At 36.0% G+C, this 22,500-nt stretch overlaps 8 non-coding genes across 8 annotated transcripts; all 8 read left to right on the forward strand.

Annotated features, from left to right (window-relative positions):
- The first annotated feature begins 5,244 nt into the window (after positions 1-5,244).
- Positions 5,245-5,363, forward strand: LOC137018034 (5S ribosomal RNA). Its single transcript, XR_010894692.1, has one exon. It is a non-coding gene; the product is annotated as a 5S ribosomal RNA (ribosomal RNA).
- A 60-nt stretch (positions 5,364-5,423) lies between these two features.
- Positions 5,424-5,542, forward strand: LOC137018035 (5S ribosomal RNA). Its single transcript, XR_010894693.1, has one exon. It is a non-coding gene; the product is annotated as a 5S ribosomal RNA (ribosomal RNA).
- A 60-nt stretch (positions 5,543-5,602) lies between these two features.
- Positions 5,603-5,721, forward strand: LOC137018036 (5S ribosomal RNA). Its single transcript, XR_010894694.1, has one exon. It is a non-coding gene; the product is annotated as a 5S ribosomal RNA (ribosomal RNA).
- Positions 5,722-11,743: 6,022 nt separating this feature from the next.
- On the forward strand, positions 11,744-11,862 carry LOC137018037 (5S ribosomal RNA). Its single transcript, XR_010894695.1, has one exon. It is a non-coding gene; the product is annotated as a 5S ribosomal RNA (ribosomal RNA).
- Positions 11,863-11,922: 60 nt separating this feature from the next.
- LOC137018038 (5S ribosomal RNA) lies at positions 11,923-12,041 on the forward strand. Its single transcript, XR_010894696.1, has one exon. It is a non-coding gene; the product is annotated as a 5S ribosomal RNA (ribosomal RNA).
- A 5,991-nt stretch (positions 12,042-18,032) lies between these two features.
- On the forward strand, positions 18,033-18,151 carry LOC137018039 (5S ribosomal RNA). Its single transcript, XR_010894697.1, has one exon. It is a non-coding gene; the product is annotated as a 5S ribosomal RNA (ribosomal RNA).
- Positions 18,152-18,211: 60 nt separating this feature from the next.
- On the forward strand, positions 18,212-18,330 carry LOC137018040 (5S ribosomal RNA). Its single transcript, XR_010894698.1, has one exon. It is a non-coding gene; the product is annotated as a 5S ribosomal RNA (ribosomal RNA).
- Positions 18,331-18,390: 60 nt separating this feature from the next.
- On the forward strand, positions 18,391-18,509 carry LOC137018041 (5S ribosomal RNA). The gene has a single exon (XR_010894699.1). It is a non-coding gene; the product is annotated as a 5S ribosomal RNA (ribosomal RNA).
- Positions 18,510-22,500: the final 3,991 nt, after the last annotated feature.

Below are 22,500 nucleotides of genomic sequence, written 5' to 3' on the forward strand. Positions count from 1 at the left end.
ACTATGTTGTCTCTTTCATGCATCTGCCCGTCTACATGGCTGACGAGGAGATTTTAAATAAATTGGATGGATGGGGAGTTTTCCCAATATCAAAAATAAAAAGACGAGTATATCCGGGCACCAATATTGAAGATGGGACGAGGTTCGTGAGAACACGGTTCCCAAAAGAAGTTGCCTCCCTCCCATATAGCACGAAAATGGAAACGGCAGAAGGCCCACAGTATTTTAGGGTGATGCACAGCCACCAGGTCAAGACTTGTCGGCTGTGCATGAGCCCGGAACATGTGGTGAAGGATTGTCCGGAGTTTAAGTGCTTCAAGTGCGAGGAGAGGGGGCACTTCGCGAGGGACTGCAATGCAGTGGTGTGCCCGGATTGTAAAGTAGTTTTAAATAAGTGTGAGTGTTGGTTTGGGAGTGAGGAGGAGGAGGAACAGCGACATGTGGACGGGCAGATGTATGAAGGAGACAAAGAACAGAGAGAAGAGGAAACAATGGTAGTACAAGAAGACGAAACAACAGAGAACCGGAACATTGAACATCAACAGAAGGATCAGAATGATCAGGTGGAACAATCACAACAAGACAAGGAACATTGGACTCAGATGGATTTAACAGAAAGTTTGCAAAAAGTTTTAGACACTGTGGAACAAAATGAGCAAGACAAAAATAAAATGATGGATACACTACAAGAAGGAGTTTTTTGGACACAAATGGAGCTGACGGACAGTTTGCAGAATGACTTGGATACAATAGAACTTAACGATCAGGAGGGAAAAGAAAAGGACGAACAAGTGAAATCAACGAAAAGAAGACGACCAGTAAAGGTAAAACCAAATTTAGAGACTGCCAGGAAAAAAGTACTTAAAAAGGACGAAATTGTGATTGGGAATAGGTTTGATGTGTTAAAGGTCTTGGAGGAGACAGACTGAAATTATGGATTTTATCAATGTTTTTATATGTTTTATGCTTTTAAGAATAGTTACTTTTAATGCCAGAGGACTTTTAGATGTAAGGAAATTTGAGAAAATGATGGAAATGTGTAAAGGTGAAGATATAATTTTATTACAAGAGACTAATTGGAGAGAAGGGTTTATGACTGGAATAAGGAAAAGGTGGAGTGGAGAGATTTTATATAATAATGGGGATGACAGACTGGGCAGAGGTGTAGCTTTTTTAATAAAGGAAAATAGTGGTGTGATTTGTAAAACAATATACAGTGACAAAGAGGGGAAATGTATGGCTGTAGAAATGAGTTATGAGGGCAAAGTAGTAGTTGTGGTTAATGTACATGCGCCAACGGAAGAGAACAAAAAGGAAGAGTTTTTTAGTGTTTTAAGGGAATTTTTAAGGAAACACAAAGAAGTCATTATGATGGGTGATTTTAATACTGTTTTTAGTAAATTAGAAATGGGAGAGGGAATGGTTTTTAAAACGGATAAAGGAAGGAAAGAGTTAAAGCTATTAATGGAAGAAAACAACATGATCGATATATGGAGAGAAAGAAATGAAAAAGAGAAAGAATATTCAAGGAGACAATTAGTGGGTAATTTTATGTGCAAGACAAGAATAGATTTTATATTATGTACAAGAAATGTTGAAGGTTTTATTGGTAGCATTAAATATGAAGAATCAAGCTTAAGCGATCATAAGCCAATTTTTATGCAAATAGATTGGAGTTCTGTGAAGAGAGGGCCGGGTGTATGGGTTTTAAATACAGAGATTTTAAAGAATGAAGACTATGTTTTAAATATTAAAAAAATGATTGAAAAAGAAAAGGAGAATGAAATGTACACGGAAGATAAAAGAATATGGTGGGAAAACGTTAAATATTTAATTAAAAAGTTCACAATAAAGTACTGCAGGATAATACAGAAAAGTAAGAGAAACAAGGAGAGAGAAATAAGAGACGAATTGAAAAAGGAAATAAATGAGAATGGGAACGATATACAAAAAATAAAGGAATTAGAGGGAATTTTGAAGGAAATGGAAGAAGAAAAATATGAAGGTGCAAGGCTAAGAAGTAAAGCAAAATATACGGTGGAGGGTGAAAAATGTACAAAATTTTTCTTTGATTTAGAAAAAAGAAGAGGAAAAGCAGAAATAATTAAGAAAATAAGAGGGAAAAATGGAGTAGTTGTGGAAACAAATGAGGAAATTTTGAATGAAATAAAACAATACTATGAGAGTTTATTTAGTACAGAGGGGGTGAAAGAGGAAGAAAAACAGGAGTTACTTAAACAAATAAAAACAACAGTAAGAGAAGTAGACAAAAAAGAATGTGATGAAGAGATAAGAGAAGAGGAGATAAAAAGAGCAATAAGTGAACTAAATAAAAAGAAAAGTCCAGGTATAGATGGTTTGGGGAGTGAGTTTTATGTAGTTTTTAAAGAAAGTTTAACTGGTATTTTAAAGGAAGTGTATGTAGAGATTTTTAAGGAAGGAGAATTGAATACAAGAATGGGAATGGGTTTGATGAAGTTGTTATACAAGAGAAAAGGAGAGAAGACCGATTTAAAGAACTATAGACCAATTACTATGTTGAATACTGACTTGAAGATTTTATCAAAAATTTTAGCAAACAGACTGAAGGAAGTGATGCCGAGTATAATTAAAACTAATCAAGTGTACGGAGTGAAAGGAAGAGACATAGCAGATACAACAATTAGTATAAAAGATATGATAAGATACATGCATGAAAAGAATGAAGATGGGTTGATAATCAGTTTAGATTTTGAGAAAGCGTTTGACAGGGTGGAACATGATTTTTTATTTGATCTATTAAAGACTTTTGGTTTTGGAGAAAATTTTATGAAATGGATTAGGATTTTATATAAAGGTGCAGTAACGAAAATTAAATGCAATGGGTTTTTAACACAGTGTTTTAAATTAACTAGATCAATAAGACAGGGATGTCCATTGTCAGCTCTTTTATATTCTTTAGTAGCAGAACCATTGGGTCTAAAAGTAAAACAAGAGGAGGGGATACAAGGGATAGGCATTGAGGGAGAAGAGAATAAAATTTTTCAATATGCAGATGATACGACACTACTGCTAAAAGATCTGGAGAGTGTGAAAAAAGCAATGGAAATTGTACAAAAGTATTGCAGGGGATCAGGAGCTAAAGTAAATGAGGATAAAACTGTATACATGAGATTTGGAGGGGCGACAGTTTTAACAGAGCATTTTACTTTCAAGGAAACAAAAGAAATAAAGATTTTAGGTGTTTTAATGGGGAGGGACGAAAAGAAAGCAGAAGGAACTATGTGGGAAGAAATTTTAGGAGGGATTGAAAGAAGACTGACTTTTTGGAAAATGAGAACATTGACATTAAAGGGGAAGGTTTTAGTGCTTAATGTTTTAATGACTTCAAAACTGTGGTATGTTTTATATTCATCATCTATGCCGTTGTGGGTAGAAAAAAGGCTGAAAAAATGTTTTTTAGATTTTTTATGGGATGGGAAGCCTGCAAGAATAGCATACAATACACTTATAGGAGCAGTGGCGAAGGGAGGGCTGGGGTTAATAGATGTGGAACAAAGAAAAAACAGTTTGAGAGTGAAAATAATAAAAAAGTATTTGGATGAAGAAAACAAAGCGGCATGGAAAAGAACAATGGTTTTTTTTTTAAGTAAATGTAGTAATTTTTATCTGGGGGACAATATATTGTGGATGAGAACAAAAAATTGGATGTTGGAGGGGTTGCCTGATTTTTACAAAGAATTGATGAGTGCCTGGGGAAAAATTTTAACAAGTGTACATTTTAATCCACAAGGGAGAGAGAACATTTTAAATCAGCCTTTATTTTTAAACAACTGCATTTTAAATCAAGGGAAACATATTTTTTTTAAGAAATGGTGGGAGGTGGGAATCATGAAAGTCAGAGATGTATTATACGAATTCAAAAAGGGGTTTTTACCGGTACAATACATTGTGGATGTGATGGAGGAGGAAAAGGAGGATTTCAGCAGACAAGAGATAACAAACAAATATGATGTAATTAAGAGCGCAATACCTCAAGAGTGGATAAAGAGAGTTGATAACATGGAAGAAGGGAAACAAGAAAAAGATGTGAATGTGAGGCTGGGGGAAAACTGTATGCTTTTAAAGTATGTACTGTGAAAAAGTTTTATTGTTTTTTTAGAGATACGGTTTTTAAGAAACCGATTGTTAATGAATATTGGTTACGGAAATTCGATGATTTAAAAGAAGACAGCATATGGAAAAACTTGAATGGAAAAATCATACAGTCAAAATTGGAGAACTTAGAATATTTTATCAGAAATAAAGTGGTTTTCACAGATGCTATTTTAAACAAAATTGGAATGGAGCGAAGTGCTACTTGCAAAGTATGTAATGATGATGATGAAGGGTTTCTGCATTTGTTTTTATACTGTAAAGAATTGGAGGATTTTAACGGGAAGTGTAAAAGAATGATTTTAAGTTTGAGAGGGGAAGATTTTGAATGGAGTAAGGTGGTGATGCTGGGTCTTGATGTCCAATGTAAAAACAGAAAACTTATAAATTTACTTGTGATGTTGATTAAGAGTGCAATATGGGAAAGAAGAGTGATAGCCAAGAGAGAAAACATTTTAATGGATGTTTGGCATATGTTTAAAAGGAAGTTTGAAAAGTATGTTGAATGCTTGTTTTATTATTTTAAACAAGAGGAAAAAATGTATGATTTTTACAGTGTTTTTACGAAGGATGCCTCTATGGTTTTAAAAGACTCAGGATTGACAATATCTTTTTAATTCTTTTGAATGAAATGTACATAAATGTTTTTTTTAGAATTCTTTTTAACAGCACTTACTAAATGTCTGATCCTCCTCCAAGACCGACAACTTTGGAAGAAAATAACTGATGTATTTTAATGTGGAAAATGTTTGATGTATGGTAAATGTGTGATAGGTGATGTAAAGGAGAAATGTGATGTAAAAGATATATGTGATGTAAAGGAGATATGTGATGTAAAGGAGAAATGTGATGTAAAGGAGATATGTGATGTAAAGGGAAAAATGTAATTTTTATTGTATTATTTATTGTATTGTGTTTTATTGATTAATAAAAAAAAAAAAAAAAAAAAAAAAGCACGCCCGATCTCGTCTGATCTCGGAAGCTAAGCAGAGTAGGGCCTGGTTAGTACTTGGATGGGAGACCGCCTGGGAATACCAGGTGCTGTAAGCTTTATGTTTTTCTGAAAGTATAAAGAATGTCTTAAATAGCCCACTCTTGGCAGCAGTTTTCGCTTACGGCCATACCACTCTGAGCACGCCCGATCTCGTCTGATCTCGGAAGCTAAGCAGAGTAGGGCCTGGTTAGTACTTGGATGGGAGACCGCCTGGGAATACCAGGTGCTGTAAGCTTTATGTTTTTCTGAAAGTATAAAGAATGTCTTAAATAGCCCACTCTTGGCAGCAGTTTTCGCTTACGGCCATACCACTCTGAGCACGCCCGATCTCGTCTGATCTCGGAAGCTAAGCAGAGTAGGGCCTGGTTAGTACTTGGATGGGAGACCGCCTGGGAATACCAGGTGCTGTAAGCTTTATGTTTTTCTGAAAGTATAAAGAATGTCTTAAATAGCCCACTCTTGGCAGCAGTTTTCGCTTACGGCCATACCACTCTGAGCACGCCCGATCTCGTCTGATCTCGGAAGCTAAGCAGAGTAGGGCCTGGTTAGTACTTGGATGGGAGACCGCCTGGGAATACCAGGTGCTGTAAGCTTTATGTTTTTCTGAAAGTATAAAGAATGTCTTAAATAGCCCACTCTTGGCAGCAGTTTTCGCTTACGGCCATACCACTCTGAGGGCGCTAGAGAGTGTGAAGGAAGTGAGGTGGCTGCAGTCAGGAGAGGAAGGCTCTCCATTTTGTTTTTTCTACTTTTGTTTGTTTTCTTAGTTTTTTTTTACTTTAAGTTAGGTTTTTTCATTTCTTTCTGTGTTAAACCACCTAACAGCAGCATTTTGCTGTCTGGAGGGTGGTTACGCTTTTTTCCTTCTTTTTTTTTTTTTTTTTTTTTTTTTTTTTTTTACAAACGGACGGATTAATGGATGGCGACACTGTACTAGCTGGAGGAACATGTATGGCTAATGACACTGGAATGGCAAGAGGAACACGCTTGGTTAACAACACTGAACTGGCGGGAGGAACATGCATGGCAAACGACGATGGACTTGCAGGAGGAAAACGCACGACAAACGACACTGGACTGGCTAAACGACAACGAGAGGCTAATCAAAAAGAAGCAACAAGAGAGAGTGGGAAAAGAGTATATTTGAAAGAAGCGACAGTGACTGTGGAACTAGGACAAGTGAAAGATGCAAGGGCGGCGGACATTATAAAAGCTGTGGCAGAGCGGATTGGTGAAGGCAAGATTTTGGCAGTTCGACCCAAACAAACAAAGGAATATGAGGTGACACTGGAGAATGAAAATGACACAGAGCTTTTACTGGACGGTTTAACAATCAATGGAGTAACATGTGAGGTGAAGAGGCTGCAAAACAGAGACTATGTTGTCTCTTTCATGCATCTGCCCGTCTACATGGCTGACGAGGAGATTTTAAATAAATTGGATGGATGGGGAGTTTTCCCAATATCAAAAATAAAAAGACGAGTATATCCGGGCACCAATATTGAAGATGGGACGAGGTTCGTGAGAACACGGTTCCCAAAAGAAGTTGCCTCCCTCCCATATAGCACGAAAATGGAAACGGCAGAAGGCCCACAGTATTTTAGGGTGATGCACAGCCACCAGGTCAAGACTTGTCGGCTGTGCATGAGCCCGGAACATGTGGTGAAGGATTGTCCGGAGTTTAAGTGCTTCAAGTGCGAGGAGAGGGGGCACTTCGCGAGGGACTGCAATGCAGTGGTGTGCCCGGATTGTAAAGTAGTTTTAAATAAGTGTGAGTGTTGGTTTGGGAGTGAGGAGGAGGAGGAACAGCGACATGTGGACGGGCAGATGTATGAAGGAGACAAAGAACAGAGAGAAGAGGAAACAATGGTAGTACAAGAAGACGAAACAACAGAGAACCGGAACATTGAACATCAACAGAAGGATCAGAATGATCAGGTGGAACAATCACAACAAGACAAGGAACATTGGACTCAGATGGATTTAACAGAAAGTTTGCAAAAAGTTTTAGACACTGTGGAACAAAATGAGCAAGACAAAAATAAAATGATGGATACACTACAAGAAGGAGTTTTTTGGACACAAATGGAGCTGACGGACAGTTTGCAGAATGACTTGGATACAATAGAACTTAACGATCAGGAGGGAAAAGAAAAGGACGAACAAGTGAAATCAACGAAAAGAAGACGACCAGTAAAGGTAAAACCAAATTTAGAGACTGCCAGGAAAAAAGTACTTAAAAAGGACGAAATTGTGATTGGGAATAGGTTTGATGTGTTAAAGGTCTTGGAGGAGACAGACTGAAATTATGGATTTTATCAATGTTTTTATATGTTTTATGCTTTTAAGAATAGTTACTTTTAATGCCAGAGGACTTTTAGATGTAAGGAAATTTGAGAAAATGATGGAAATGTGTAAAGGTGAAGATATAATTTTATTACAAGAGACTAATTGGAGAGAAGGGTTTATGACTGGAATAAGGAAAAGGTGGAGTGGAGAGATTTTATATAATAATGGGGATGACAGACTGGGCAGAGGTGTAGCTTTTTTAATAAAGGAAAATAGTGGTGTGATTTGTAAAACAATATACAGTGACAAAGAGGGGAAATGTATGGCTGTAGAAATGAGTTATGAGGGCAAAGTAGTAGTTGTGGTTAATGTACATGCGCCAACGGAAGAGAACAAAAAGGAAGAGTTTTTTGGTGTTTTAAGGGAATTTTTAAGGAAACACAAAGAAGTCATTATGATGGGTGATTTTAATACTGTTTTTAGTAAATTAGAAATGGGAGAGGGAATGGTTTTTAAAACGGATAAAGGAAGGAAAGAGTTAAAGCTATTAATGGAAGAAAACAACATGATCGATATATGGAGAGAAAGAAATGAAAAAGAGAAAGAATATTCAAGGAGACAATTAGTGGGTAATTTTATGTGCAAGACAAGAATAGATTTTATATTATGTACAAGAAATGTTGAAGGTTTTATTGGTAGCATTAAATATGAAGAATCAAGCTTAAGCGATCATAAGCCAATTTTTATGCAAATAGATTGGAGTTCTGTGAAGAGAGGGCCGGGTGTATGGGTTTTAAATACAGAGATTTTAAAGAATGAAGACTATGTTTTAAATATTAAAAAAATGATTGAAAAAGAAAAGGAGAATGAAATGTACACGGAAGATAAAAGAATATGGTGGGAAAACGTTAAATATTTAATTAAAAAGTTCACAATAAAGTACTGCAGGATAATACAGAAAAGTAAGAGAAACAAGGAGAGAGAAATAAGAGACGAATTGAAAAAGGAAATAAATGAGAATGGGAACGATATACAAAAAATAAAGGAATTAGAGGGAATTTTGAAGGAAATGGAAGAAGAAAAATATGAAGGTGCAAGGCTAAGAAGTAAAGCAAAATATACGGTGGAGGGTGAAAAATGTACAAAATTTTTCTTTGATTTAGAAAAAAGAAGAGGAAAAGCAGAAATAATTAAGAAAATAAGAGGGAAAAATGGAGTAGTTGTGGAAACAAATGAGGAAATTTTGAATGAAATAAAACAATACTATGAGAGTTTATTTAGTACAGAGGGGGTGAAAGAGGAAGAAAAACAGGAGTTACTTAAACAAATAAAAACAACAGTAAGAGAAGTAGACAAAAAAGAATGTGATGAAGAGATAAGAGAAGAGGAGATAAAAAGAGCAATAAGTGAACTAAATAAAAAGAAAAGTCCAGGTATAGATGGTTTGGGGAGTGAGTTTTATGTAGTTTTTAAAGAAAGTTTAACTGGTATTTTAAAGGAAGTGTATGTAGAGATTTTTAAGGAAGGAGAATTGAATACAAGAATGGGAATGGGTTTGATGAAGTTGTTATACAAGAGAAAAGGAGAGAAGACCGATTTAAAGAACTATAGACCAATTACTATGTTGAATACTGACTTGAAGATTTTATCAAAAATTTTAGCAAACAGACTGAAGGAAGTGATGCCGAGTATAATTAAAACTAATCAAGTGTACGGAGTGAAAGGAAGAGACATAGCAGATACAACAATTAGTATAAAAGATATGATAAGATACATGCATGAAAAGAATGAAGATGGGTTGATAATCAGTTTAGATTTTGAGAAAGCGTTTGACAGGGTGGAACATGATTTTTTATTTGATCTATTAAAGACTTTTGGTTTTGGAGAAAATTTTATGAAATGGATTAGGATTTTATATAAAGGTGCAGTAACGAAAATTAAATGCAATGGGTTTTTAACACAGTGTTTTAAATTAACTAGATCAATAAGACAGGGATGTCCATTGTCAGCTCTTTTATATTCTTTAGTAGCAGAACCATTGGGTCTAAAAGTAAAACAAGAGGAGGGGATACAAGGGATAGGCATTGAGGGAGAAGAGAATAAAATTTTTCAATATGCAGATGATACGACACTACTGCTAAAAGATCTGGAGAGTGTGAAAAAAGCAATGGAAATTGTACAAAAGTATTGCAGGGGATCAGGAGCTAAAGTAAATGAGGATAAAACTGTATACATGAGATTTGGAGGGGCGACAGTTTTAACAGAGCATTTTACTTTCAAGGAAACAAAAGAAATAAAGATTTTAGGTGTTTTAATGGGGAGGGACGAAAAGAAAGCAGAAGGAACTATGTGGGAAGAAATTTTAGGAGGGATTGAAAGAAGACTGACTTTTTGGAAAATGAGAACATTGACATTAAAGGGGAAGGTTTTAGTGCTTAATGTTTTAATGACTTCAAAACTGTGGTATGTTTTATATTCATCATCTATGCCGTTGTGGGTAGAAAAAAGGCTGAAAAAATGTTTTTTAGATTTTTTATGGGATGGGAAGCCTGCAAGAATAGCATACAATACACTTATAGGAGCAGTGGCGAAGGGAGGGCTGGGGTTAATAGATGTGGAACAAAGAAAAAACAGTTTGAGAGTGAAAATAATAAAAAAGTATTTGGATGAAGAAAACAAAGCGGCATGGAAAAGAACAATGGTTTTTTTTTTTAAGTAAATGTAGTAATTTTTATCTGGGGGACAATATATTGTGGATGAGAACAAAAAATTGGATGTTGGAGGGGTTGCCTGATTTTTACAAAGAATTGATGAGTGCCTGGGGAAAAATTTTAACAAGTGTACATTTTAATCCACAAGGGAGAGAGAACATTTTAAATCAGCCTTTATTTTTAAACAACTGCATTTTAAATCAAGGGAAACATATTTTTTTTAAGAAATGGTGGGAGGTGGGAATCATGAAAGTCAGAGATGTATTATACGAATTCAAAAAGGGGTTTTTACCGGTACAATACATTGTGGATGTGATGGAGGAGGAAAAGGAGGATTTCAGCAGACAAGAGATAACAAACAAATATGATGTAATTAAGAGCGCAATACCTCAAGAGTGGATAAAGAGAGTTGATAACATGGAAGAAGGGAAACAAGAAAAAGATGTGAATGTGAGGCTGGGGGGAAAACTGTATGCTTTTAAAGTATGTACTGTGAAAAAGTTTTATTGTTTTTTTAGAGATACGGTTTTTAAGAAACCGATTGTTAATGAATATTGGTTACGGAAATTCGATGATTTAAAAGAAGACAGCATATGGAAAAACTTGAATGGAAAAATCATACAGTCAAAATTGGAGAACTTAGAATATTTTATCAGAAATAAAGTGGTTTTCACAGATGCTATTTTAAACAAAATTGGAATGGAGCGAAGTGCTACTTGCAAAGTATGTAATGATGATGATGAAGGGTTTCTGCATTTGTTTTTATACTGTAAAGAATTGGAGGATTTTAACGGGAAGTGTAAAAGAATGATTTTAAGTTTGAGAGGGGAAGATTTTGAATGGAGTAAGGTGGTGATGCTGGGTCTTGATGTCCAATGTAAAAACAGAAAACTTATAAATTTACTTGTGATGTTGATTAAGAGTGCAATATGGGAAAGAAGAGTGATAGCCAAGAGAGAAAACATTTTAATGGATGTTTGGCATATGTTTAAAAGGAAGTTTGAAAAGTATGTTGAATGCTTGTTTTATTATTTTAAACAAGAGGAAAAAATGTATGATTTTTACAGTGTTTTTACGAAGGATGCCTCTATGGTTTTAAAAGACTCAGGATTGACAATATCTTTTTAATTCTTTTGAATGAAATGTACATAAATGTTTTTTTTAGAATTCTTTTTAACAGCACTTACTAAATGTCTGATCCTCCTCCAAGACCGACAACTTTGGAAGAAAATAACTGATGTATTTTAATGTGGAAAATGTTTGATGTATGGTAAATGTGTGATAGGTGATGTAAAGGAGAAATGTGATGTAAAAGATATATGTGATGTAAAGGAGATATGTGATGTAAAGGAGAAATGTGATGTAAAGGAGATATGTGATGTAAAGGGAAAAATGTAATTTTTATTGTATTATTTATTGTATTGTGTTTTATTGATTAATAAAAAAAAAAAAAAAAAAGCACGCCCGATCTCGTCTGATCTCGGAAGCTAAGCAGAGTAGGGCCTGGTTAGTACTTGGATGGGAGACCGCCTGGGAATACCAGGTGCTGTAAGCTTTATGTTTTTCTGAAAGTATAAAGAATGTCTTAAATAGCCCACTCTTGGCAGCAGTTTTCGCTTACGGCCATACCACTCTGAGCACGCCCGATCTCGTCTGATCTCGGAAGCTAAGCAGAGTAGGGCCTGGTTAGTACTTGGATGGGAGACCGCCTGGGAATACCAGGTGCTGTAAGCTTTATGTTTTTCTGAAAGTATAAAGAATGTCTTAAATAGCCCACTCTTGGCAGCAGTTTTCGCTTACGGCCATACCACTCTGAGCACGCCCGATCTCGTCTGATCTCGGAAGCTAAGCAGAGTAGGGCCTGGTTAGTACTTGGATGGGAGACCGCCTGGGAATACCAGGTGCTGTAAGCTTTATGTTTTTCTGAAAGTATAAAGAATGTCTTAAATAGCCCACTCTTGGCAGCAGTTTTCGCTTACGGCCATACCACTCTGAGGGCGCTAGAGAGTGTGAAGGAAGTGAGGTGGCTGCAGTCAGGAGAGGAAGGCTCTCCATTTTGTTTTTTCTACTTTTGTTTGTTTTCTTAGTTTTTTTTTACTTTAAGTTAGGTTTTTTCATTTCTTTCTGTGTTAAACCACCTAACAGCAGCATTTTGCTGTCTGGAGGGTGGTTACGCTTTTTTCCTTCTTTTTTTTTTTTTTTTTTTTTTTTTACAAACGGACGGATTAATGGATGGCGACACTGTACTAGCTGGAGGAACATGTATGGCTAATGACACTGGAATGGCAAGAGGAACACGCTTGGTTAACAACACTGAACTGGCGGGAGGAACATGCATGGCAAACGACGATGGACTTGCAGGAGGAAAACGCACGACAAACGACACTGGACTGGCTAAACGACAACGAGAGGCTAATCAAAAAGAAGCAACAAGAGAGAGTGGGAAAAGAGTATATTTGAAAGAAGCGACAGTGACTGTGGAACTAGGACAAGTGAAAGATGCAAGGGCGGCGGACATTATAAAAGCTGTGGCAGAGCGGATTGGTGAAGGCAAGATTTTGGCAGTTCGACCCAAACAAACAAAGGAATATGAGGTGACACTGGAGAATGAAAATGACACAGAGCTTTTACTGGACGGTTTAACAATCAATGGAGTAACATGTGAGGTGAAGAGGCTGCAAAACAGAGACTATGTTGTCTCTTTCATGCATCTGCCCGTCTACATGGCTGACGAGGAGATTTTAAATAAATTGGATGGATGGGGAGTTTTCCCAATATCAAAAATAAAAAGACGAGTATATCCGGGCACCAATATTGAAGATGGGACGAGGTTCGTGAGAACACGGTTCCCAAAAGAAGTTGCCTCCCTCCCATATAGCACGAAAATGGAAACGGCAGAAGGCCCACAGTATTTTAGGGTGATGCACAGCCACCAGGTCAAGACTTGTCGGCTGTGCATGAGCCCGGAACATGTGGTGAAGGATTGTCCGGAGTTTAAGTGCTTCAAGTGCGAGGAGAGGGGGCACTTCGCGAGGGACTGCAATGCAGTGGTGTGCCCGGATTGTAAAGTAGTTTTAAATAAGTGTGAGTGTTGGTTTGGGAGTGAGGAGGAGGAGGAACAGCGACATGTGGACGGGCAGATGTATGAAGGAGACAAAGAACAGAGAGAAGAGGAAACAATGGTAGTACAAGAAGACGAAACAACAGAGAACCGGAACATTGAACATCAACAGAAGGATCAGAATGATCAGGTGGAACAATCACAACAAGACAAGGAACATTGGACTTAACAGAAAGTTTGCAAAAAGTTTTAGACACTGTGGAACAAAATGAGCAAGACAAAAATAAAATGATGGATACACTACAAGAAGGAGTTTTTTGGACACAAATGGAGCTGACGGACAGTTTGCAGAATGACTTGGATACAATAGAACTTAACGATCAGGAGGGAAAAGAAAAGGACGAACAAGTGAAATCAACGAAAAGAAGACGACCAGTAAAGGTAAAACCAAATTTAGAGACTGCCAGGAAAAAAGTACTTAAAAAGGACGAAATTGTGATTGGGAATAGGTTTGATGTGTTAAAGGTCTTGGAGGAGACAGACTGAAATTATGGATTTTATCAATGTTTTTATATGTTTTATGCTTTTAAGAATAGTTACTTTTAATGCCAGAGGACTTTTAGATGTAAGGAAATTTGAGAAAATGATGGAAATATGTAAAGGTGAAGATATAATTTTATTACAAGAGACTAATTGGAGAGAAGGGTTTATGACTGGAATAAGGAAAAGGTGGAGTGGAGAGATTTTATATAATAATGGGGATGACAGACTGGGCAGAGGTGTAGCTTTTTTAATAAAGGAAAATAGTGGTGTGATTTGTAAAACAATATACAGTGACAAAGAGGGGAAATGTATGGCTGTAGAAATGAGTTATGAGGGCAAAGTAGTAGTTGTGGTTAATGTACATGCGCCAACGGAAGAGAACAAAAAGGAAGAGTTTTTTAGTGTTTTAAGGGAATTTTTAAGGAAACACAAAGAAGTCATTATGATGGGTGATTTTAATACTGTTTTTAGTAAATTAGAAATGGGAGAGGGAATGGTTTTTAAAACGGATAAAGGAAGGAAAGAGTTAAAGCTATTAATGGAAGAAAACAACATGATCGATATATGGAGAGAAAGAAATGAAAAAGAGAAAGAATATTCAAGGAGACAATTAGTGGGTAATTTTATGTGCAAGACAAGAATAGATTTTATATTATGTACAAGAAATGTTGAAGGTTTTATTGGTAGCATTAAATATGAAGAATCAAGCTTAAGCGATCATAAGCCAATTTTTATGCAAATAGATTGGAGTTCTGTGAAGAGAGGGCCGGGTGTATGGGTTTTAAATACAGAGATTTTAAAGAATGAAGACTATGTTTTAAATATTAAAAAAATGATTGAAAAAGAAAAGGAGAATGAAATGTACACGGAAGATAAAAGAATATGGTGGGAAAACGTTAAATATTTAATTAAAAAGTTCACAATAAAGTACTGCAGGATAATACAGAAAAGTAAGAGAAACAAGGAGAGAGAAATAAGAGACGAATTGAAAAAGGAAATAAATGAGAATGGGAACGATATACAAAAAATAAAGGAATTAGAGGGAATTTTGAAGGAAATGGAAGAAGAAAAATATGAAGGTGCAAGGCTAAGAAGTAAAGCAAAATATACGGTGGAGGGTGAAAAATGTACAAAATTTTTCTTTGATTTAGAAAAAAGAAGAGGAAAAGCAGAAATAATTAAGAAAATAAGAGGGAAAAATGGAGTAGTTGTGGAAACAAATGAGGAAATTTTGAATGAAATAAAACAATACTATGAGAGTTTATTTAGTACAGAGGGGGTGAAAGAGGAAGAAAAACAGGAGTTACTTAAACAAATAAAAACAACAGTAAGAGAAGTAGACAAAAAAGAATGTGATGAAGAGATAAGAGAAGAGGAGATAAAAAGAGCAATAAGTGAACTAAATAAAAAGAAAAGTCCAGGTATAGATGGTTTGGGGAGTGAGTTTTATGTAGTTTTTAAAGAAAGTTTAACTGGTATTTTAAAGGAAGTGTATGTAGAGATTTTTAAGGAAGGAGAATTGAATACAAGAATGGGAATGGGTTTGATGAAGTTGTTATACAAGAGAAAAGGAGAGAAGACCGATTTAAAGAACTATAGACCAATTACTATGTTGAATACTGACTTGAAGATTTTATCAAAAATTTTAGCAAACAGACTGAAGGAAGTGATGCCGAGTATAATTAAAACTAATCAAGTGTACGGAGTGAAAGGAAGAGACATAGCAGATACAACAATTAGTATAAAAGATATGATAAGATACATGCATGAAAAGAATGAAGATGGGTTGATAATCAGTTTAGATTTTGAGAAAGCGTTTGACAGGGTGGAACATGATTTTTTTATTTGATCTATTAAAGACTTTTGGTTTTGGAGAAAATTTTATGAAATGGATTAGGATTTTATATAAAGGTGCAGTAACGAAAATTAAATGCAATGGGTTTTTAACACAGTGTTTTAAATTAACTAGATCAATAAGACAGGGATGTCCATTGTCAGCTCTTTTATATTCTTTAGTAGCAGAACCATTGGGTCTAAAAGTAAAACAAGAGGAGGGGATACAAGGGATAGGCATTGAGGGAGAAGAGAATAAAATTTTTCAATATGCAGATGATACGACACTACTGCTAAAAGATCTGGAGAGTGTGAAAAAAGCAATGGAAATTGTACAAAAGTATTGCAGGGGATCAGGAGCTAAAGTAAATGAGGATAAAACTGTATACATGAGATTTGGAGGGGCGACAGTTTTAACAGAGCATTTTACTTTCAAGGAAACAAAAGAAATAAAGATTTTAGGTGTTTTAATGGGGAGGGACGAAAAGAAAGCAGAAGGAACTATGTGGGAAGAAATTTTAGGAGGGATTGAAAGAAGACTGACTTTTTGGAAAATGAGAACATTGACATTAAAGGGGAAGGTTTTAGTGCTTAATGTTTTAATGACTTCAAAACTGTGGTATGTTTTATATTCATCATCTATGCCGTTGTGGGTAGAAAAAAGGCTGAAAAAATGTTTTTTAGATTTTTTATGGGATGGGAAGCCTGCAAGAATAGCATACAATACACTTATAGGAGCAGTGGCGAAGGGAGGGCTGGGGTTAATAGATGTGGAACAAAGAAAAAACAGTTTGAGAGTGAAAATAATAAAAAAGTATTTGGATGAAGAAAACAAAGCGGCATGGAAAAGAACAATGGTTTTTTTTTAAGTAAATGTAGTAATTTTTATCTGGGGGACAATATATTGTGGATGAGAACAAAAAATTGGATGTTGGAGGGGTTGCCTGATTTTTACAAAGAATTGATGAGTGCCTGGGGAAAAATTTTAACAAGTGTACATTTTAATCCACAAGGGAGAGAGAACATTTTAAATCAGCCTTTATTTTTAAACAACTGCATTTTAAATCAAGGGAAACATATTTTTTTTAAGAAATGGTGGGAGGTGGGAATCATGAAAGTCAGAGATGTATTATACGAATTCAAAAAGGGGTTTTTACCGGTACAATACATTGTGGATGTGATGGAGGAGGAAAAGGAGGATTTCAGCAGACAAGAGATAACAAACAAATATGATGTAATTAAGAGCGCAATACCTCAAGAGTGGATAAAGAGAGTTGATAACATGGAAGAAGGGAAACAAGAAAAAGATGTGAATGTGAGGCGGGGGGAAAACTGTATGCTTTTAAAGTATGTACTGTGAAAAAGTTTTATTGTTTTTTTAGAGATACGGTTTTTAAGAAACCGATTGTTAATGAATATTGGTTACGGAAATTCGATGATTTAAAAGAAGACAGCATATGGAAAAACTTGAATGGAAAAATCATACAGTCAAAATTGGAGAACTTAGAATATTTTATCAGAAATAAAGTGGTTTTCACAGATGCTATTTTAAACAAAATTGGAATGGAGCGAAGTGCTACTTGCAAAGTATGTAATGATGATGATGAAGGGTTTCTGCATTTGTTTTTATACTGTAAAGAATTGGAGGATTTTAACGGGAAGTGTAAAAGAATGATTTTAAGTTTGAGAGGGGAAGATTTTGAATGGAGTAAGGTGGTGATGCTGGGTCTTGATGTCCAATGTAAAAACAGAAAACTTATAAATTTACTTGTGATGTTGATTAAGAGTGCAATATGGGAAAGAAGAGTGATAGCCAAGAGAGAAAACATTTTAATGGATGTTTGGCATATGTTTAAAAGGAAGTTTGAAAAGTATGTTGAATGCTTGTTTTATTATTTTAAACAAGAGGAAAAAATGTATGATTTTTACAGTGTTTTTACGAAGGATGCCTCTATGGTTTTAAAAGACTCAGGATTGACAATATCTTTTTAATTCTTTTGAATGAAATGTACATAAATGTTTTTTTTAGAATTCTTTTTAACAGCACTTACTAAATGTCTGATCCTCCTCCAAGACCGACAACTTTGGAAGAAAATAACTGATGTATTTTAATGTGGAAAATGTTTGATGTATGGTAAATGTGTGATAGGTGATGTAAAGGAGAAATGTGATGTAAAAGATATATGTGATGTAAAGGAGATATGTGATGTAAAGGAGAAATGTGATGTAAAGGAGATATGTGATGTAAAGGGAAAAATGTAATTTTTATTGTATTATTTATTGTATTGAAAAAAAAAAAAAAAAAAAAAAGCACGCCCGATCTCGTCTGATCTCGGAAGCTAAGCAGAGTAGGGCCTGGTTAGTACTTGGATGGGAGACCGCCTGGGAATACCAGGTGCTGTAAGCTTTATGTTTTTCTGAAAGTATAAAGAATGTCTTAAATAGCCCACTCTTGGCAGCAGTTTTCGCTTACGGCCATACCACTCTGAGCACGCCCGATCTCGTCTGATCTCGGAAGCTAAGCAGAGTAGGGCCTGGTTAGTACTTGGATGGGAGACCGCCTGGGAATACCAGGTGCTGTAAGCTTTATGTTTTTCTGAAAGTATAAAGAATGTCTTAAATAGCCCACTCTTGGCAGCAGTTTTCGCTTACGGCCATACCACTCTGAGCACGCCCGATCTCGTCTGATCTCGGAAGCTAAGCAGAGTAGGGCCTGGTTAGTACTTGGATGGGAGACCGCCTGGGAATACCAGGTGCTGTAAGCTTTATGTTTTTCTGAAAGTATAAAGAATGTCTTAAATAGCCCACTCTTGGCAGCAGTTTTCGCTTACGGCCATACCACTCTGAGCACGCCCGATCTCGTCTGATCTCGGAAGCTAAGCAGAGTAGGGCCTGGTTAGTACTTGGATGGGAGACCGCCTGGGAATACCAGGTGCTGTAAGCTTTATGTTTTTCTGAAAGTATAAAGAATGTCTTAAATAGCCCACTCTTGGCAGCAGTTTTCGCTTACGGCCATACCACTCTGAGGGCGCTAGAGAGTGTGAAGGAAGTGAGGTGGCTGCAGTCAGGAGAGGAAGGCTCTCCATTTTGTTTTTTCTACTTTTGTTTGTTTTCTTAGTTTTTTTTTACTTTAAGTTAGGTTTTTTCATTTCTTTCTGTGTTAAACCACCTAACAGCAGCATTTTGCTGTCTGGAGGGTGGTTACGCTTTTTCCTTCTTTTTTTTTTTTTTTTTTTTTTTTTACAAACGGACGGATTAATGGATGGCGACACTGTACTAGCTGGAGGAACATGTATGGCTAATGACACTGGAATGGCAAGAGGAACACGCTTGGTTAACAACACTGAACTGGCGGGAGGAACATGCATGGCAAACGACGATGGACTTGCAGGAGGAAAACGCACGACAAACGACACTGGACTGGCTAAACGACAACGAGAGGCTAATCAAAAAGAAGCAACAAGAGAGAGTGGGAAAAGAGTATATTTGAAAGAAGCGACAGTGACTGTGGAACTAGGACAAGTGAAAGATGCAAGGGCGGCGGACATTATAAAAGCTGTGGCAGAGCGGATTGGTGAAGGCAAGATTTTGGCAGTTCGACCCAAACAAACAAAGGAATATGAGGTGACACTGGAGAATGAAAATGACACAGAGCTTTTACTGGACGGTTTAACAATCAATGGAGTAACATGTGAGGTGAAGAGGCTGCAAAACAGAGACTATGTTGTCTCTTTCATGCATCTGCCCGTCTACATGGCTGACGAGGAGATTTTAAATAAATTGGATGGATGGGGAGTTTTCCCAATATCAAAAATAAAAAGACGAGTATATCCGGGCACCAATATTGAAGATGGGACGAGGTTCGTGAGAACACGGTTCCCAAAAGAAGTTGCCTCCCTCCCATATAGCACGAAAATGGAAACGGCAGAAGGCCCACAGTATTTTAGGGTGATGCACAGCCACCAGGTCAAGACTTGTCGGCTGTGCATGAGCCCGGAACATGTGGTGAAGGATTGTCCGGAGTTTAAGTGCTTCAAGTGCGAGGAGAGGGGGCACTTCGCGAGGGACTGCAATGCAGTGGTGTGCCCGGATTGTAAAGTAGTTTTAAATAAGTGTGAGTGTTGGTTTGGGAGTGAGGAGGAGGAGGAACAGCGACATGTGGACGGGCAGATGTATGAAGGAGACAAAGAACAGAGAGAAGAGGAAACAATGGTAGTACAAGAAGACGAAACAACAGAGAACCGGAACATTGAACATCAACAGAAGGATCAGAATGATCAGGTGGAACAATCACAACAAGACAAGGAACATTGGACTTAACAGAAAGTTTGCAAAAAGTTTTAGACACTGTGGAACAAAATGAGCAAGACAAAAATAAAATGATGGATACACTACAAGAAGGAGTTTTTTGGACACAAATGGAGCTGACGGACAGTTTGCAGAATGACTTGGATACAATAGAACTTAACGATCAGGAGGGAAAAGAAAAGGACGAACAAGTGAAATCAACGAAAAGAAGACGACCAGTAAAGGTAAAACCAAATTTAGAGACTGCCAGGAAAAAAGTACTTAAAAAGGACGAAATTGTGATTGGGAATAGGTTTGATGTGTTAAAGGTCTTGGAGGAGACAGACTGAAATTATGGATTTTATCAATGTTTTTATATGTTTTATGCTTTTAAGAATAGTTACTTTTAATGCCAGAGGACTTTTAGATGTAAGGAAATTTGAGAAAATGATGGAAATATGTAAAGGTGAAGATATAATTTTATTACAAGAGACTAATTGGAGAGAAGGGTTTATGACTGGAATAAGGAAAAGGTGGAGTGGAGAGATTTTATATAATAATGGGGATGACAGACTGGGCAGAGGTGTAGCTTTTTTAATAAAGGAAAATAGTGGTGTGATTTGTAAAACAATATACAGTGACAAAGAGGGGAAATGTATGGCTGTAGAAATGAGTTATGAGGGCAAAGTAGTAGTTGTGGTTAATGTACATGCGCCAACGGAAGAGAACAAAAAGGAAGAGTTTTTTAGTGTTTTAAGGGAATTTTTAAGGAAACACAAAGAAGTCATTATGATGGGTGATTTTAATACTGTTTTTAGTAAATTAGAAATGGGAGAGGGAATGGTTTTTAAAACGGATAAAGGAAGGAAAGAGTTAAAGCTATTAATGGAAGAAAACAACATGATCGATATATGGAGAGAAAGAAATGAAAAAGAGAAAGAATATTCAAGGAGACAATTAGTGGGTAATTTTATGTGCAAGACAAGAATAGATTTTATATTATGTACAAGAAATGTTGAAGGTTTTATTGGTAGCATTAAATATGAAGAATCAAGCTTAAGCGATCATAAGCCAATTTTTATGCAAATAGATTGGAGTTCTGTGAAGAGAGGGCCGGGTGTATGGGTTTTAAATACAGAGATTTTAAAGAATGAAGACTATGTTTTAAATATTAAAAAAATGATTGAAAAAGAAAAGGAGAATGAAATGTACACGGAAGATAAAAGAATATGGTGGGAAAACGTTAAATATTTAATTAAAAAGTTCACAATAAAGTACTGCAGGATAATACAGAAAAGTAAGAGAAACAAGGAGAGAGAAATAAGAGACGAATTGAAAAAGGAAATAAATGAGAATGGGAACGATATACAAAAAATAAAGGAATTAGAGGGAATTTTGAAGGAAATGGAAGAAGAAAAATATGAAGGTGCAAGGCTAAGAAGTAAAGCAAAATATACGGTGGAGGGTGAAAAATGTACAAAATTTTTCTTTGATTTAGAAAAAAGAAGAGGAAAAGCAGAAATAATTAAGAAAATAAGAGGGAAAAATGGAGTAGTTGTGGAAACAAATGAGGAAATTTTGAATGAAATAAAACAATACTATGAGAGTTTATTTAGTACAGAGGGGGTGAAAGAGGAAGAAAAACAGGAGTTACTTAAACAAATAAAAACAACAGTAAGAGAAGTAGACAAAAAAGAATGTGATGAAGAGATAAGAGAAGAGGAGATAAAAAGAGCAATAAGTGAACTAAATAAAAAGAAAAGTCCAGGTATAGATGGTTTGGGGAGTGAGTTTTATGTAGTTTTTAAAGAAAGTTTAACTGGTATTTTAAAGGAAGTGTATGTAGAGATTTTTAAGGAAGGAGAATTGAATACAAGAATGGGAATGGGTTTGATGAAGTTGTTATACAAGAGAAAAGGAGAGAAGACCGATTTAAAGAACTATAGACCAATTACTATGTTGAATACTGACTTGAAGATTTTATCAAAAATTTTAGCAAACAGACTGAAGGAAGTGATGCCGAGTATAATTAAAACTAATCAAGTGTACGGAGTGAAAGGAAGAGACATAGCAGATACAACAATTAGTATAAAAGATATGATAAGATACATGCATGAAAAGAATGAAGATGGGTTGATAATCAGTTTAGATTTTGAGAAAGCGTTTGACAGGGTGGAACATGATTTTTTTATTTGATCTATTAAAGACTTTTGGTTTTGGAGAAAATTTTATGAAATGGATTAGGATTTTATATAAAGGTGCAGTAACGAAAATTAAATGCAATGGGTTTTTAACACAGTGTTTTAAATTAACTAGATCAATAAGACAGGGATGTCCATTGTCAGCTCTTTTATATTCTTTAGTAGCAGAACCATTGGGTCTAAAAGTAAAACAAGAGGAGGGGATACAAGGGATAGGCATTGAGGGAGAAGAGAATAAAATTTTTCAATATGCAGATGATACGACACTACTGCTAAAAGATCTGGAGAGTGTGAAAAAAGCAATGGAAATTGTACAAAAGTATTGCAGGGGATCAGGAGCTAAAGTAAATGAGGATAAAACTGTATACATGAGATTTGGAGGGGCGACAGTTTTAACAGAGCATTTTACTTTCAAGGAAACAAAAGAAATAAAGATTTTAGGTGTTT

Source organism: Chanodichthys erythropterus, chromosome 3 (genome assembly GCF_024489055.1).
Source record: "Chanodichthys erythropterus isolate Z2021 chromosome 3, ASM2448905v1, whole genome shotgun sequence".
NCBI lineage: Eukaryota > Metazoa > Chordata > Actinopteri > Cypriniformes > Xenocyprididae > Chanodichthys > Chanodichthys erythropterus.